Genomic DNA, 17,262 nt, shown 5'->3' with positions numbered 1-17,262 from the left:
AGAGGGGTTCGGTACGAAGATAGCGATTCATTCTTGAAACCGTTGCTAACACGCTACTGACTTTTCTGGTGGACAATCGGTAGTTAGGTACTGATCGTATCCCTTTCTGTTTCATTTATTTATTTGGAATCGTTGATTACAAGTGTTTAAATATGTACGATGATAGATTTTGTATGAAAAAATATGTTTTGAAGAATATGAGTTCGATATACTGTTGTTATGGTAAGAGAACCAAAACAAATATAAGCAAAAAACAGAAACTAAAAAGCTAAAAAGAAAAAATTGAAAAGAGGGGTTCGGTACGAACCTAGCGATTCTTTCTCGAAACTGTTACTAACATTCTAGCGACAGTTTTGGTGGACAATCCGCAGCTAAGTACTGATCGTACTTTTTTCTGTTTCATTTATTGATTTGGAATCGTTGATTACAAGTGTTTAAATATGTACGATAATTGATTTTGCATGAAAATATATGTTTTGAAGAATATGAGTTCGATAGTTTATTGTTATGGTAAAAGAACTAAAACAAACATAAGCAAAAAACAAAAACTAAAAAGCTACAAAGAAAAAATCGAAAAGGAGGGTTTGGTACGAAGATAGCGAATCATTCTTGAAACCGTTGCTAAGTTTTTGTTTTTTGCTTATGTTTGTTTTAGTCCTTTTACCATAACAACAAACTATCGAACTCATATTCTTCAAAATATATTTTTTCATGCAAAATCTATCATCGTACAGATTTAAACACTTGTAATCATCGATTCCAAATCAATAAATGAAATAGAAAAGGGTACGATCAGTACTTAGCGACCGATTGTCCACCAAAATTGTCGCTAGAATGTTAGCAACGGTTTCAAGAATGAATCGCTAGATTCGTACCGAACCCCTCTTTTCGATTTTTTCTTTTTAGCTTTTTAGTTTCTGTTTTTTGCTTATATTTGTTTTAGTTCTCTTACCATAACAACAGACTATCGAACTCATATTCTTCAAAATATATTTTTTCATACAAAATCTATCATCGTACATATTTAAACACTTGTAATCAACAATTCCAAATAAATAAATCAAACAGAAAGGTATACGATCAGTACCTAACTACCGATTGTCCACAAGAACAGTCGCTAGTGTGTTAGCAACGGTTTCAAAAATGAATCGCTATCTTCGTACCGAACCCCTCTTTTCGATTTTTTCTTTGTAGCTTTTTAGTTTTTGTTTTTTGGTTATGTTTGTTTTAGTTCTTTTACCATAACAATAAACTATCGAACTCATATTATTCAAAATATATATTTTCATGCAAAATCAATTATCGTACATATTTAAACACTTGTAATCAACGATTCCAAATCAATAAATGAAACAGAAAAGGTTACGATCAGTACTTAGCTGCGAATTGTCCACCAAAACTATCGCTAGAATGTTAGCAACAGTTTCGAGAAAGAATCGCTAGGTTCGTACCGAACCCCTCTTTTCAATTTTTTCTTTTTAGCTTTTTACTTTCTATTTTTTGCTTATATTTGTTTTGGTTCTCTTACCATAACAACAGACTATCGAACTCATATTCTTCAAAACATATTTTTTCATGCAAAATCTATCATCGTACATATTTAAACACTTGTAATCAACGATTCCAAATAAATAAATGAAACAGAAAGGGATACGATCAGTACCTAACTACCGATTGTCCACCAGAACAGTCGCTAGCGTGTTAGCAACGGCTTCAAGAATGAATCGCTAGCTTCGTACCGAACCCCTCTTTTCGATTTTTTCTTTTTAGCTTTTTAGTTTTTGTTTTTTGCTTATGTTTGTTTTAGTTCTTTTACCATAACAATAAACTATCGAACTCATATTCTTCAAAATATATATTTTCATGCAAAATCAATTATCGTGCATATTTAAACATTTGTAATCAACGATTCCAAATAAATAAATGAAACAGAAAAGGGTACGATCAGTACTTAGCTGTCGATTGTCCACCAAAACTGTCGCTAGAATGTTGGCAACGGTTTCGAGAAAGAATCGCTAGGCTCGTACCGAACCTCTCTTTTCAATTTTTTCTTTTTAGCTTTTTAGTTTTTGTTTTTTGCTGATATTTGTTTTGGTTCTCTTACCATAACAACAGACTATCGAACTCATATTCTTCAAAATATATTTTTTCATACAAAATCTATCATCGTACATATTTAAACACTTGTAATCAACGACTCCAAATAAATAAATGAAACAGAAAGGGATACGATCAGTACCTAACTACCGATTGTCCACCAGAACAGTCGCTAGCGTGTTAGCAACGGTTTCAAGAATGAATCGCTAGCTTCGTACGGAACCCTTCTTTTCGATTTTTTCTTTGTAGATTTTTAGTTTTTGTTTTTTGTTTATGTTTGTTTTAGTTCTTTTACGATAACAATAAACTATCGAACTCATATTCTTGAAAATATATTTTTTCATGCAAAATCAATTATCGTACATATTTAAACACTTGTAATCAACGATTCCAAATAAATAAATCAAACAGAAAAGGGTACGATCAGTACTTAGCTATCGATTGTCCACCAAAACTGTCGCTAGAATGTTAGCAACAGTTTCGAGAAAGAATCGCTAGGTTCGTACCGAACCTCTCTTTTCAATTTTTTCTTTTTAGCTTTTTAGTTTTTGTTTTTTGCTGATATTTGTTTTGGTTCTCTTACCATAGCTCTCTTCTTTAAAGCTTATTCCGTAGAAGCTAACATCAGGCTATTGGCGTTTTATCCGCATCTTCCCGACCAAGACCCGGAAGGGGTTCGCTTTGCTTTGTTTGGGAAGAACTCGCAAAGACTCGACCCTCGTAGAGTTGCGTACAGACTATCGAACTCATATTCTTCAAAATATATTTTTTCATACAAAATCTATCATCGTACATATTTAAACACTTGTAATCAACGACTCCAAATAAATAAATGAAACAGAAATGGATACGATCAGTACCTAACTACCGATTGTCCACCAGAACAGTCGCTAGCGTGTTAGCAACGGTTTTAAAGAATGAATCGCTACCTTCGTACCGAACCCTCTTTTCGATTTTTTCTTTGTAGCTTTTTAGTTTTTGTTTTTTGGTTATGTTTGTTTTAGTTCTTTTACCATAACAATAAGCTATCGAACTCATATAATTCAAAATATATATTTTCATACAAAATCAATTATCGTACCTTTTTAAACACTTGTAATCAACGATTCCAAATCATTAAATGAAACAGAAAAGGGTACGATCAGTACTTAGCTGCGGATTGTCCACCAAAATTGTCACTAGAATGTTACCAACAGTTTCGAGAAAGAATCGCTAGGTTCGTACCGAACCCTTCTTTTCAATTTTTTATTTTTAGATTTTTAGTTTCTGTTTTTTGCTTATATTTGTTTTGGTTCTCTTACCATAACAGCAGACTATCGAACTCATATTCTTCAAAACATATTTTTTCATACAAAATCTATCATCGTACATATTTAAACACTTGTAATCAACGATTCCAAATAAATAAATGAAACAGAAAGGGATACGATCAGTATCTAACTACCGATTGTCCACCAGAACAGTCGCTAGCGTGTTAGCAACGGTTTCAAGAATGAATCGCTTATTTCCTACCGAAGCCCTCTTTTCGATTTTTTATTTGTAGCTTTTTAGTTTTTGTTTTTTGCTTATGTTTGTTTTGGTTCTTTTACCGTAACAATAAACTATCGAACTCATATTCTTCAAAATATATTTTTTCATGCAAAATCAATTATCGTACATATTTAAACAATTGTAATCAACGATTCCAAATAAATAAATCAAACAGAAAGGTATACGATCAGTACCTAACTACCGATTGTCCCCAAAAACAGTCGCTAGCGTGTTAGCAACGGTTTCAAAAATGAATCGCTAGCTTCGTACCGAACCCCTCTTTTCGATTTTTTCTTTGTAGCTTTTTAGTTTTTGTTTTTTGGTTATGTTTGTTTTAGTTCTTTTACCATAACAATAAACTATCGAACTCATATTATTCAAAATATATATTTTCATGCAAAATCAATTATCGTACATATTTAAACACTTGTAATCAACGATTCCAAATCAATAAATGAAACAGAAAAGGTTACGATCAGTACTTAGCTGCGGATTGTCCACCAAAACTATCGCTAGAATGTTAGCAACAGTTTCGAGAAAGAATCGCTAGGTTCGTACCGAACCCCTCTTTTCAATTTTTTCTTTTTAGCTTTTTACTTTCTAATTTTTGCTTATATTTGTTTTGGTTCTCTTACCATAACAACAGACTATCGAACTCATATTCTTCAAAACATATTTTTTCATGCAAAATCTATCATCGTACATATTTAAACACTTGTAATCAACGATTCCAAATAAATAAATGAAACAGAAAGGGATACGATCAGTACCTAACTACCGATTGTCCACCAGAACAGTCGCTAGCGTGTTAGCAACGGTTTTAAAAATGAATCGCTAGCTTCGTACCGAACCCCTCTATTCGATTTTTTCTTTTTAGCTTTTTAGTTTTTGTTTTTTGCTTATGTTTGTTTTAGTTCTTTTACCATAATAATAAACTATCGGCTCATATTCTTCAAAATATAATTTTTCATGCAAAATCTATTATCGTACATATCTAAACACTTGTAATCAAGGATTCCAAATAAATAAATGAAACAGAAAAGGGTACGATCAGTACTTAGCTGCCGATTGTCCACCAAAACTGTTGCTAGCGTGTTAGCAACAGTTTCGAGAAAGAATCGCTAGGTTCGCACCGAACCCCTCTTTTCAAATTTTTCCTTTTAGCTTTTTAGTTTTTGTTTTTTGCTTATATTTGTTTTAGTTCTCTTACCATAACAACAGACTATCGAACTCATGTTCTTCAAAATATATTTTTTCATACAAAATCTATCATCGTACATATTTGAACACTTGTAATCAACGATTCCAAATAAATAAATGAAACAGAAAAGGGTACGATCAGTACTTATCTACCGATTGTCCACCAGAACTGTCGGTAGTGTGTTAGCAACAGTTTGATTAAAGAATCGCTACTTTCGTACCGAACCCCTCTTTTCTGTTTTTACTTTTTAGCTTTTTAGTTTCTGTTTTTTGCTTTTGTTTGTTTTAGTTCTCTCACCATAACTACAAACTATCAAACTCATATTCTTGAAAATATATTTTTTAATACAAAATCTATCATCGTACATATTTAAACACTTGTAATCAACGATTCCATATAAAGAAATGAAACAGAAAGGGATACGATCAGTACCTAACTACCGATTGTCCACCAGAACAGTCGCTAGCGTGTTAGCAACCGTTTCAAGAATGAATCGCTTATTTCCTACCGAACCCCTCTTTTCGATTTTTTATTTGTAGCTTTTTAGTTTTTGTTTTTTGCTTATGTTTGTTTTGGTTCTTTTACCGTAACAATAAACTATCGAACTCATATTCTTCAAAATATATTTTTTCATGCAAAATCAGTTATCGTACATATTTAAACACTTGTAATCAACGGTTCTAAATAAATAAATGGAACAGAAAAGGGTACAATCAGTACTTAGCTGTCGATTGTGCACCAAAACAGTCGCTAGAATGTTAGCAACAGTTTCGAGAAAGAATCGCTAGATTCGTACCGAACCCCTTTTTCAATTTTTTCTTTTTAGCTTTTTAGATTTTGTTTTTTGCTTATATTTGTTTTGGTTCTCTTACCATAACAACAGACTATCGAACTCATATTCTTCAAAATATATTTTTTCATACAAAATCTATCATCGTACATATTTAAACACTTGTAATCAACGATTCCAAATAAATAAATGAAACAGAAAAGGATAGAATCAGTACCTAACTTCCGATTGTCCTCAAGAACTGCCGCTAGCGTGTTAGCAACAGTTCCAAGCATGAATGGCTAGCTTCCTACCGAACCCCTCTATTCGATTTTTTCTTTTTAGCTTTTTAGTTTTTGTTTTTTGCTTATGTTTGTTTTAGTTCTTTTACCATAACAATAAACTATCGGCTCATATTCTTCAAAATATATTTTTTCATGCAAAATCTATTATCGTACATATTTAAACACTTGTAATCAACGATTCCAAATAAATAAATGAAACAAAAAAGGGTACGATCAGTACTTAGCTCCCGATTGTCCACCAAAACTGTAGCTACAATGTTAGCAACAGTTTCGAGAAAGAATCGCTAGGTTCGCACCGAACCCCACTTTTCAATTTTTTCCTTTTAGCTTTTTAGTTTTTGTTTTTTGCTTGTATTTGTTTTAGTTCTCTTACCATAACAACAGACTATCGAACTCATGTTCTTCAAAATATATTTTTTCATACAAAATCTATCATCGTACATATTTGAACACTTGTAATCAACAATTCCAAATAAATAAATGAAACAGAAAAGGGTACGATCAGTACTTATCTACCGATTGTCCGCCAGAACTGTCGCTAGCGTGTTAGCAACAGTTTCAAATATAAATCGCTACTTTCGTACCGAACCCCTCTTTTCTGTTTTTTCGTTTTAGCTTTTTAGTTTTTGTTTTTTGCCTATGTTTGTTTTAGTTCTCTCACCATAACAACAAACTATCGAGCTCATATTCTTGAAAATATATTTTTTAATACAAAATCTATCATCGTACATATTTAAACACTTGTAATCAACGATTCAAAATAAATAAATGAAACAGAAAAGGGTACGATCAGTACTTATATACCGATTGTCCACCAGAACTGTCGCTAGCGTGGTAGCAACAGTTTCAAGCATGAATCCCTACTTTCGCACCGAACCCCTCTTTTCTGTTTTTTCTTTTTAGGTTTTTAGTTTTTGTTTTTTGCTTATATTTGTTTTGGTTCTCTTACCATAACAACAGACTATCGAACTCATATTCTTCAAAATATATTTTTTCATGCAAAATCTATCATCGTACTGATTTAAACACTTGTAATCAACGATTCCAAATCAATAAATGAAACAGAAAAGGGTACGATCAGTACTTAGCGGCCGATTGTCCACCAAAATTGTTGCTAGAATGTTAGCAACGGTTTCAAGAATGAATCGCTAGATTCGTACCGAACCCCTCTTTTCGATTTTTTCTTTTTAGCTTTTTAGATTTTGTTTTTTGCTTATATTTGTTTTAGTTCTCTTACCATAACAACAGACTATCGAACTCATATTCTTCAAAATATATTTTTTCATAAAAAATCTATCATCGTACATATTTAAACACTTGTAATCAACGATTCCAAATAAATAAATGAAACAGAAAAGGATAGAATCAGTACCTAACTTCCGATTGTCCTCAAGAACTGTCGCTAGCGTGTTAGCAACAGTTCCTAGCATGAATCGCTAGCTTCCTACCAAACCCCTCTATTCGATTTTTTCTTTTTAGCTTTTTAGTTTTTGTTTTTTGCTTATGTTTGTTTTAGTTCTTTTACCATAACAATAAACTATCGGCTCATATTCTTCAAAATATATTTTTTCATGCAAAATCTATTATCGTACATATTTAAACACTTGTAATCAACGATTCCAAATAAATAAATGAAACAGAAAAGGGTACGATCATTACTTAGCTGCCGATTGTCCACCAAAACTGTTGCTAGCGTGTTAGCAACAGTTTCGAGAAAGAATCGCTAGGTTCGCACCGAACCCCACTTTTCAATTTTTTCCTTTTAGCTTTTTGGTTTTTGTTTTTTGCTTGTATTTGTTTTAGTTCTCTTACCATAACAACAGACTATCGAACTCATCTTCTTCAAAATATATTTTTTCATACAAAATCTATCATCGTACATATTTGAACACTTGTAATCAACGATTCCAAATAAATAAATGAAACAGAAAAGGGTACGATCAGTACTTATCTACCGATTGTCCACCAGAACTGTCGCTAGTGTGTTCGCAACAGTTTGAATAAGAATCGCTACTTTCGTACCGAACCCCTCTTTTCTGTTTTTTCTTTTTAGCTTTTTAGTTTCTGTTTTTTGCTTATGTTTGTTTTAGTTCTCTCACCATAACTACAAACTATCGAACTCATATTCTTGAAAATATATTTTTTAATACAAAATCAATCATCGTACATATTTAAACACTTGTAATCAACGATTCCATATAAAGAAATGAAACAGAAAGGGCTACGATCAGTACCTAACTACCGATTGTCCAACAGAACAGTCGCTAGCGTGTTAGCAACGGTTTCATGAATGAATCGCTTATGTCCTACCGAACCCCTCTTTTCAATTTTTTATTTGTAGCTTTTTAGTTTTTGTTTTTTGCTTATGTTTGTTTTGGTTCTTTTACCGTAACAATAAACTATCGAACTCGTATTCTTCAAAATATATTTTTTCATGCAAAATCAATTATCGTACATATTTAAACACTTGTAATCAACGGTTCCAAAAAAATAAATGGAACAGAAAAGGGTACAATCAGTACTTAGCTGTCGATTGTGCACCAAAACAGTCGCTAGAATGTTAGCAACAGTTTCGAGAAAGAATCGCTAGATTCGTACCGAACCCCTTTTTCAATTTTTTCTTTTTAGCTTTTTAGATTTTGTTTTTTGCTTATATTTGTTTTGGTTCTCTTACCATAACAACAGACTATCGAACTCATATTCTTCAAAATATATTTTTTCATACAAAATCTATCATCGTACATATTTAAACACTTGTAATCAACGATTCCAAATAAATAAACGAAACAGAAAAGGATACGATCAGTACTTAGCGGCCGATTGTCCACCAACATTGTTGCTAGAATGTTAGCAACGGTTTCAAGAATGAATCGCTAGATTCGTACCAAACTCCTCTTTTCGATTTTTTCTTTTTAGCTTTTTAGATTTTGTTTTTTGCTTATATTTGTTTTAGTCCTCTTACCATAACAACAGACTATCGAACTCATATTCTTCAAAATATATTTTTTCATACAAAATCTATCATCGTACATATTTAAACACTTGTAATCAACGATTCCATATAAAGAAATGAAACAGAAAGGGATACGATCAGTACCTAACTACCGATTGTCCACCAGAACAGTCGCTAGCGTGTTAGTAACGGTTTCATGAATGAGTCGCTTATTTCCTACCGAACCCCTCTTTTCGATTTTTTATTTGTAGCTTTTTAGTTTTTGTTTTTTGCTTATGTTTGTTTTGGTTCTTTTACCATAACAATAAACTATCGAACTCATATTCTTCAAAATATATTTTTTCATGCAAAATCAATTATCGTACATATTTAAACACTTGTAATCAACGGTTCCAAATAAATAAATGGAACAGAAAAGGGTACAATCAGTACTTAGCTGTTGATTGTCCACCAAAACAGTCGCTAGAATGTTAGCAACAGTTTCGAGAAAGAATCGCTAGATTCGTACCGAACCCCTTTTTCAATTTTTTCTTTTTAGCTTTTTAGTTTCTGTTTTTTGCTTATATTTGTTTTGGTTCTCTTTGCATAACAACAGACTATCGAACTCATATTCTTCAAAATATATTTTTTCATACAAAATCTATCATCGTACATATTTAAACACTTGTAATCAACAATTCCAAATAAATAAACGAAACAGAAAGGGGTACGATCAGTACCCAACTACCGATTGTCCACAAGAACAGTCGCTAGCGTGTTAGCAACGGTTTTAAGAAAGAATCGCTACATTTGTAGCGAACCCCTCTTTTCGATTTTTTTTTGTAGCTTTTTAGTTTTTGTTTTTTGCTTATGTTTGTTTTAGTTTTTTTACCATAACAATAAACTATCGAACTCATATTCTTCAAAATATATTTTTTCATGCAAAATTTATTATCGTACAGATGTAAACACTTGTAATCAACGATTCCAAATCAATGAATGAAACAAATAAGGGTACGATCAGTACTTAGTTGCGGATTGTCCAGCAAAACTGTCGCTAGAATGTTAGCAACAGTTTCTGTTTAGCTTTTTAGCTTTTTAGTTTTTGTTTTTTGCTTATGTTTGTTTTAGTTCTCTTACCATCACAACAAACTATCGAACTCATATTCTTCAAAATAAATTTTTTTCATACAAAATCTATCATCGCACGTATTTAAACACTTGTAATCAACGATTCCAAATAAATAAATAAAACAGAAAAGGATACGATCAGTACCTAACTACCGATTGTTCACCATAACAGTCGCTAGAATGTTAGCAACGGTGTCAAGAATGAATCGCTAGATTCGTTATGAACCCCTCGTTTCGATTTTTTCTTTTTATCTTTTTAGTTTTTGTTTTTTGCTTATGTTTGTTTTAGTTCTTTTACCATAACAATAAACTATCAAACTCATATTCTTCAAAATATATTTTTTCATGCAAAATCTATTATCGGACATATTTGAACACTTGTAATCAACGATTCCAAATAAATAAATGAAACAGAAAAGGGTACGATCAGTACTTTAGCTACCGATTGTCCACCAGAACTGTCGCTAGAATGTTAGCAATAGTTACGGGTACAAATCACTCGCTTCGTACCGAACCCCTCTTTTTCGCTTTTTAGTTTTTGTTTTTTGCTTATGTTTGTTTTAGTTCTCTTACCATAACAACAAACTATCGAACTCATATTCCTCAAAATATATTTTTTTCATACAAAGTCTATCATAGTACATATTAAAACACTTGTAATCAACGATTCCAAATTAATAAATGAAACAGAAAAGAATACGATCAGTACCTAACTACCGATTGTGAACCATAACTGTCGCTAGCGTGTTAGCAACAGTTTCACTAATGAATCACTAGCTTGGTACCGAACCCCTCTTTTCGATTTTTTCTTTTTAGCTTTTTAGTTTTTGTTTTTTGCTTATGTTTTTTTTAGTTCTCTTACTATAACAACAAACTATAGAACTCATATTCTTCAAAATATATTTTTTCATGCAAAATCTATTATCGTACATATTTAAACACTTGTAATCAACGATTCCAAATAAATAAACGAAACAGAAAAGGATATGATCAGTACCTACTTACCGATTGTCCACCAGAACTGTCGCTAGAGTGTTAGCAACGGTGTCAAGATTGAATCGCTAGCTTCGTACGGAACCCCTCTTTTCGATTTTTTCTTTTTAGCTTTTTAGTTTTTGTTTTTTGCTTATGTTTGTTTTAGTTCTCTTACTATAACAACAAACTATAGAACTCAGATTCTTCAAAATATATTTTTTCATGCAAAATCTATTATCGTACATATTTAAACACTTGTAATCAACGATTCTAAATAAATAAATGAAAGAGAAAGGGATAAGATCAGTACCTAACTACCGATTATCCACCAGAACAGTCGCTAGAGTGTTAGCAACGGTTCCAAGAAAGAATCGCTAGGTTCGTACTGAACCCCTCTTTTCGATTTTTTTTTGTAGCTTTTTAGTTTTTGTTTTTTGCTTATGTTTGTTTTAGTTCTTTTACCATAACAATAAACTATCGAACTCATATTCTTCAAAATATATTTTTTCATGCAAAATCTATTATCGTACATATTGAAACACTTGTAATCAACGATTCCAAATCAATGAATGAAACAGACAAGGGTACGATCAGTACTTAGCTGCCGATTGTCCACCATAACTGTCGCTAGAATGTTAGCAACAGTTTCGGGAAAGAATCGCTAGGTTCGTACCGAACCCCTCTTTTCAATTTTTTCTTTTTAGCTTTTTAGTTTTTATTTTTTGCTTATATTTTTTTTGGTTCTCTTACCATAACAACAGACTATCGAACTCATATTCTTCAACATATATTTTTTCATACAAAATCTATCATCTTACATATTTAAACACTTGTAATCAACGATTCCAAATAAATAAATGAAACATAAAGGGATACGATCAGTACCTAACTACCGATTGTGCACCAGAATAGTCGCTAGACTTTTAGCAACGGTGTCAAGAATGAATCGCTATCTTCGTACCGAACCCCTCTTTTCGATTTTTTCTTTTTAGCTTTTTAGTTTTAGTTTTTGCTTATGTTTGTTTTAGTTCTTTTACCATAACAATAAACTATCAAACTCATATTCTTCAAAATATATTGTTTCATGCAAAATCTAATATCGTACATATTTAAACACTTGTAATCAACGATTCCAAATAAATAAATGAAACAAAAAAGGGTACGATCAGAACTTAGCTACCGATTGTCCACCAGAACTGTCGCTAGAATGTTAGCAACAGTTACGGGAACAAATCACTCGCTTCGTACCGAACCCCTCTTTTTCGCTTTTTAGTTTTTGTTTTTTGCTTATGTTTGTTTTAGTTCTCTTACCATAACAGCAAACTACCGAACTCATATTCTTCAAAATATATTATTTCATACAAAATCTATCATCGTACATATTTAAACACTTGTAATCAACGATTCCAAATCAATAAATGAAACTGAAAAGGATACGATCAGTACCTAATTGCCGATTGTCTACCAGAACTATCGCTATCGTGGTAGCAACTGTTTCAACAATGAATCGCTATCTTCGTACCGAACCCCTCTTTTCAATTTATTATTTTTAGCTTTTTAGTTTTTGTTTTTTGTTTATATTTGTTTTGGTTCTCTTACCATAACAACAGACTATCGAACTCATATTCTTCAAAATATATTTTTTCATACAAAATCTATCATCGTCCATATTTAAATACTTGTAATCAACGATTCCAAATAAATAAATGAAACAGAAAAGAATACAATCAGTACCTAACTACTGATTGTGGACCAGAACTGTCGTTAGCATGTTAGCAACAATTTCAAGAATGAATAGAACTCATTCTTTTCGATTTTTTCTTTTTATCTTTTTAGTTTTTGTTTTTTGCTTATGATTTTTTTTAGTTCTCTTACTCTAACAACAAACAATAGAACTCATATTCTTCAAAATATATTTTTTCACGCAAAATCTATTATCGTACATATTTAAACACTTGTAATCAACGATTCCAAATAAATAAACGAAACAGAAAAGGATATGATCAGTACCTACTTACCGATTGTCCACCAGAACTGTCGCTAGAGTGTTAGCAACGGTGTCAAGAATGAATCGCTAGCTTCGTACGGAACCCCTCTTTTCGATTTTTTCTTTTTACCATTTTAGTTTTTGTTTTTTGCTTATGTTTGTTTTAGTTCTCTTACCATAACAATAAACTATCAAACTCATATTCTTCAAAATATATTTTTTCATGCAAAATCTATTATCGTACATATTTAAACACTTGTAATTGACGATTCCAAATAAATATATGAAACAGAAAAGAGTACGATCAGTACTTACCTACCGATTGTCCATCAGAATTGTCGCTCAAATGTTAGCAACAGTTACGGGAACGAATCACTCGCTTCGTACCGAACCCCTCTTTTTCGCTTTTTTGTTTTTGTTTTTTGCTTATGTTTGTTTTAGTTCTCTTAACATAACAACAAACTACGGAACTCATATTCTTCAAAATATATTTTTTCATGCAAAATCTATTACCGTACATATTTAAACACTTGTAATCAACGATTCCAAATAAATAAATGAAACAGAAAAAGGGTACGATCAATACTTAGCTGCCGATTGTCCACCAAAACTGTCGCTAGAATCTTAGCAACAGTTTTGGGAAAGAATCGCTAGATTCGTACCGAACCCCTCTTTTCCATTTTTTCATTTTAGCTTTTTTGTTTTTGTTTTTTGCTTATATTTGTTTTAGTTCTCTTACCATAACAACAGACTATCGAACTCATATTCTTCAAAATATATTTTTTCATGCAAAATCTATTATCGTACATATTTAAACACTTGTAATCAACGATTCCAATTAAATAAACGAAACAGAAAGGGATACGATCAGTACCTAACTACCAATTGTCCACCAAAACAGTCGCTAGCGTGTTAGCAACGGTTTCAAGAAAGAATCGCTACGTTCGTACCGAACCCCTCTTTTCGATTTTTTTTTTGTAGCTTTTTAGTTTTTGTTTTTTGCTTATGTTTGTTTTAGTTCTTTTACCATAACAATAAACTATCGAACTCATATTCTTCAAAATATATTTTTTCATGCAAAATCTATTATCGTACATATTGAAACACTTGTAATCAACGATTCCAAATCAATGAATGAAACAGAAAAGGGTACGATCAGTACTTAGCTGCCGATTGTCCACAATAACTGTACCTAGAATGTTAGCAACAGTTTCGAAAAAGAATCGCTAGGTTCGTACCGAACCCCTCTTTTCAATTTTTTCTTTTTAGCTTTTTTGTTTTTGTTTTTTGCTTATATTTGTTTTGGTTCTCTTACCATAACAACAGACTATCGAACTCATATTCTTCAAAATATATTTTTTCATACAAAATCTATCATCGTACGTATTTAAACACTTGTAATCAACGATTCCAAATAAATAAATGAAACATAAAGGGATACGATCAGTACCGAACTACCGATTGTCCACCAGAACTATCGCTAGAGTGTTAGCAACGGTATCAAGAATAAATCGCTAGTTTCGTACCGAACCCCTCATTTCGATTTTTTCTTTTTAGCTTTTTAGTTATTGTTTTTTGCTTATGTTTGTCTTAGTTCTTTTACCATAACAATAAACTATCAAACTCATATTCTTCAAAATATATTTTTTCATGCAAAATCAATTATCGTACATATTTAAACACTTGTAATCAACGATTCCAAATAAATAAATGAAACAGAAAAGGGTACGATCAGAACTTAGCTACCGATTGTCCACCAGAACTGTCGCTAGAATGTTAGCAACAGTTACGGGAACAAATCACTCGCTTCGTGCCGAACCCCTCTTTTTCGCTTTTTAGTTTTTGTTTTTTGCTTATGTTTGTTTTAGTTCTCTTACCATAACAACAAACTATCGAACTCATATTCTTCAAAATATATTTTTTCATACAAAATCTATCATCGTACATATTTAAACACTTGTAATCAACGATTCCAAATAAATAAATGAAACAGAAAAGAATACGATCAGTACCTAACTACTGATTGTGGACCAGAACTGTCGCTAGCGTGTTAGCAACAGTTTCAAGAATGAATCGCTAGCTTGGTACCGAACCCCTCTTTTCGATTTTTTCTTTTTAGCTTTTTAGTTTTTGTTTTTTGCTTATGTTTATTTTAGTTCTCTTACTATAACAACAAACTATAGAACTCATATTCTTCAAAATATATTTTTTCATGCAAAATCTATTATCGGACATATTTAAACACTTGTAATTAACGATTCCAAATAAATAAACGAAACAGAAAAGGATATGATCAGTACCTACTTACTGATTGTCCACCAGAACTGTCGCTAGCGTGGGAGCAACAGTTTCAAGAATGAATCGCTAGCTTTGTACCGAACCCCTCTTTTCGATTTTTTCTTTTTAGCTTTTTAGTTTTTGTTTTTTGCTTAGGTTTGTTTTAGTTCTTTTACCATAACAACAAACTATCGAACTCATATTCTTCAAAATATATTTTTTCATGCAAAATCTGTTATCCTACATATTTAAACACTTGTAATCAATGATTGCAAATAAATAAATGAAACAGAAAAGGGTACGATCAGTACTTAGCTACCGATTGTCCACCAAAACTGTCGCTAGAATGTTAGCAACAGTTTTAAGAAAGAATCACTAAATTCGTACCGAACCCCTCTTTTCAATTTTTTCTTTTTAGCTTTATAGTTTTTGTTTGTTGCTTTTATTTGTTTTAGTTCTCTTACCATAACAATAGATTATCGAACTCATATTCTTCAAAATATATTTTTTCATACAAAATCTATCATCGTACATATTTAAACACTTGTAATCAACGATTCCAAATAAATAAATGAAACAGAAAAGGATACGATCAGTACCTAACTATCGATTGTCCACCAGAACTGTTGCTAGCTTGTTAGCAACCGTTTCAAGAATGAATCGCTAGTTTCGTACCGAACCCTTCTTTTCGATTTTTTCTTTTTAGCTTTTCAGTTTTTGTTTTTTGCTTACATTTTTTTTAGTTCTCTTAACATAACAACAAACTATCGAACTCATATTCTTCAAACTATATTTTTTCATGCAAAATCTATTATCGTACATATTTAAACACTTGTGATCAACAATTCCAAATGAATAAATGAACAAAAAGGGATACGATCAGTCCTTTGCTGCCGATTGTCCACAAAAATTGTCGCTAGTGTGTTAGCAACAGTTTCAAGAAAGAATCGCTAGGTTCGTACCGAACCCCTCTTTTCAATGTTTTCTTTTTAGCTTTTTAGTTTTTGTTTTTTGCTTGTATTTGTTTTAGTTCTCTTACCATAACAACAGACTATCGAACTCATATTCTTCAAAATATATTTTTTCATACAAAATCTATCATCGTACATATTTAAACACTTGTAAACAACGATTCCAAATAAATAAACGAAACAGAAAAGGATATGATCAGTACCTACCTATCGATTGTCCACCAGAACTGTCGCTAGCGTGTTAGCAACAGTTTTAAGCATGAATCGCTAGCTTCGTACCGAACCCCTATTTTCGATTTTTTCTTTTTAGCTTTTTAGTTTTTGTTTTTTGCTTATGTTTGTTTTAGTTCTTTTACCATAACAACAAACTATCGAACTCATATTCTTCAAAATATATTTTTTCATGCAAAATCTATCATCGTACTGATTTAAACACTTGTAATCAACGATTCCAAATCAATAAATGAAACAGAAAAGGGTACGATCAGTACTTAGCGGCCGATTGTCCACCAAAATTGTTGCTAGAATGTTAGCAACGGTTTCAAGAATGAAACGCTGGATTCGTACCGAACCCCTCTTTTCGATTTTTTCTTTTTAGCTTTTTAGATTTTGTTTTTTGCTTATATTTGTTTTAGTTCTCTTACCATAACAACAGACTATCGAACTCATATTCTTCACAATATATTTTTTCATACAAAATCTATCATCGTACATATTTAAACACTTGTAATCAACGATTCCAAATAAATAAATGAAACAGAAAAGGATAGAATCAGTACCTAACTTCCGATTGTCCTCAAGAACTGTCGCTAGCGTGTTAGCTACAGTTCCAAGCATGAATGGCTAGCTTCCTACCGAACCCCTCTATTCGATTTTTTCTTTTTAGCTTTTTAGTTTTTGTTTTTTGCTTATGTTTGTTTTAGTTCTTTTACCATAACAATAAACTATCGGCTCATATTCTTCAAAATATATTTTTTCATGCAAAATCTATTATCGTACATATTTAAACACTTGTAATCAACTATTCCAAATAAATAAATGAAACAGAAAAGGGTACGATCAGTACTTATCTACCGATTGTCCACCA

General features: G+C 31.7%; 1 protein-coding gene and 1 long non-coding RNA gene across 6 annotated transcripts in view; one reads left to right on the top strand and one right to left on the bottom strand.

Annotated features, from left to right (window-relative positions):
- LOC148699084 (uncharacterized) overlaps window positions 1-17,262 on the bottom strand; it is a 108,189-nt gene that overhangs the window by 51,489 nt on the left and 39,438 nt on the right. The gene's annotated exons all lie outside the window — the stretch shown is intronic.
- Window positions 1-17,262, top strand: part of LOC137720638 (putative LRR receptor-like serine/threonine-protein kinase At3g47570) — a 52,924-nt gene that overhangs the window by 1,921 nt on the left and 33,741 nt on the right. The window lies entirely within an intron of this gene.

Source organism: Pyrus communis, chromosome 1 (genome assembly GCF_041283825.1).
Source record: "Pyrus communis isolate YQ-2024b chromosome 1, ASM4128382v1, whole genome shotgun sequence".
NCBI classification, from domain to species: domain Eukaryota; kingdom Viridiplantae; phylum Streptophyta; class Magnoliopsida; order Rosales; family Rosaceae; genus Pyrus; species Pyrus communis.
This window is presented reverse-complemented; position numbering and strand designations above follow the sequence as displayed.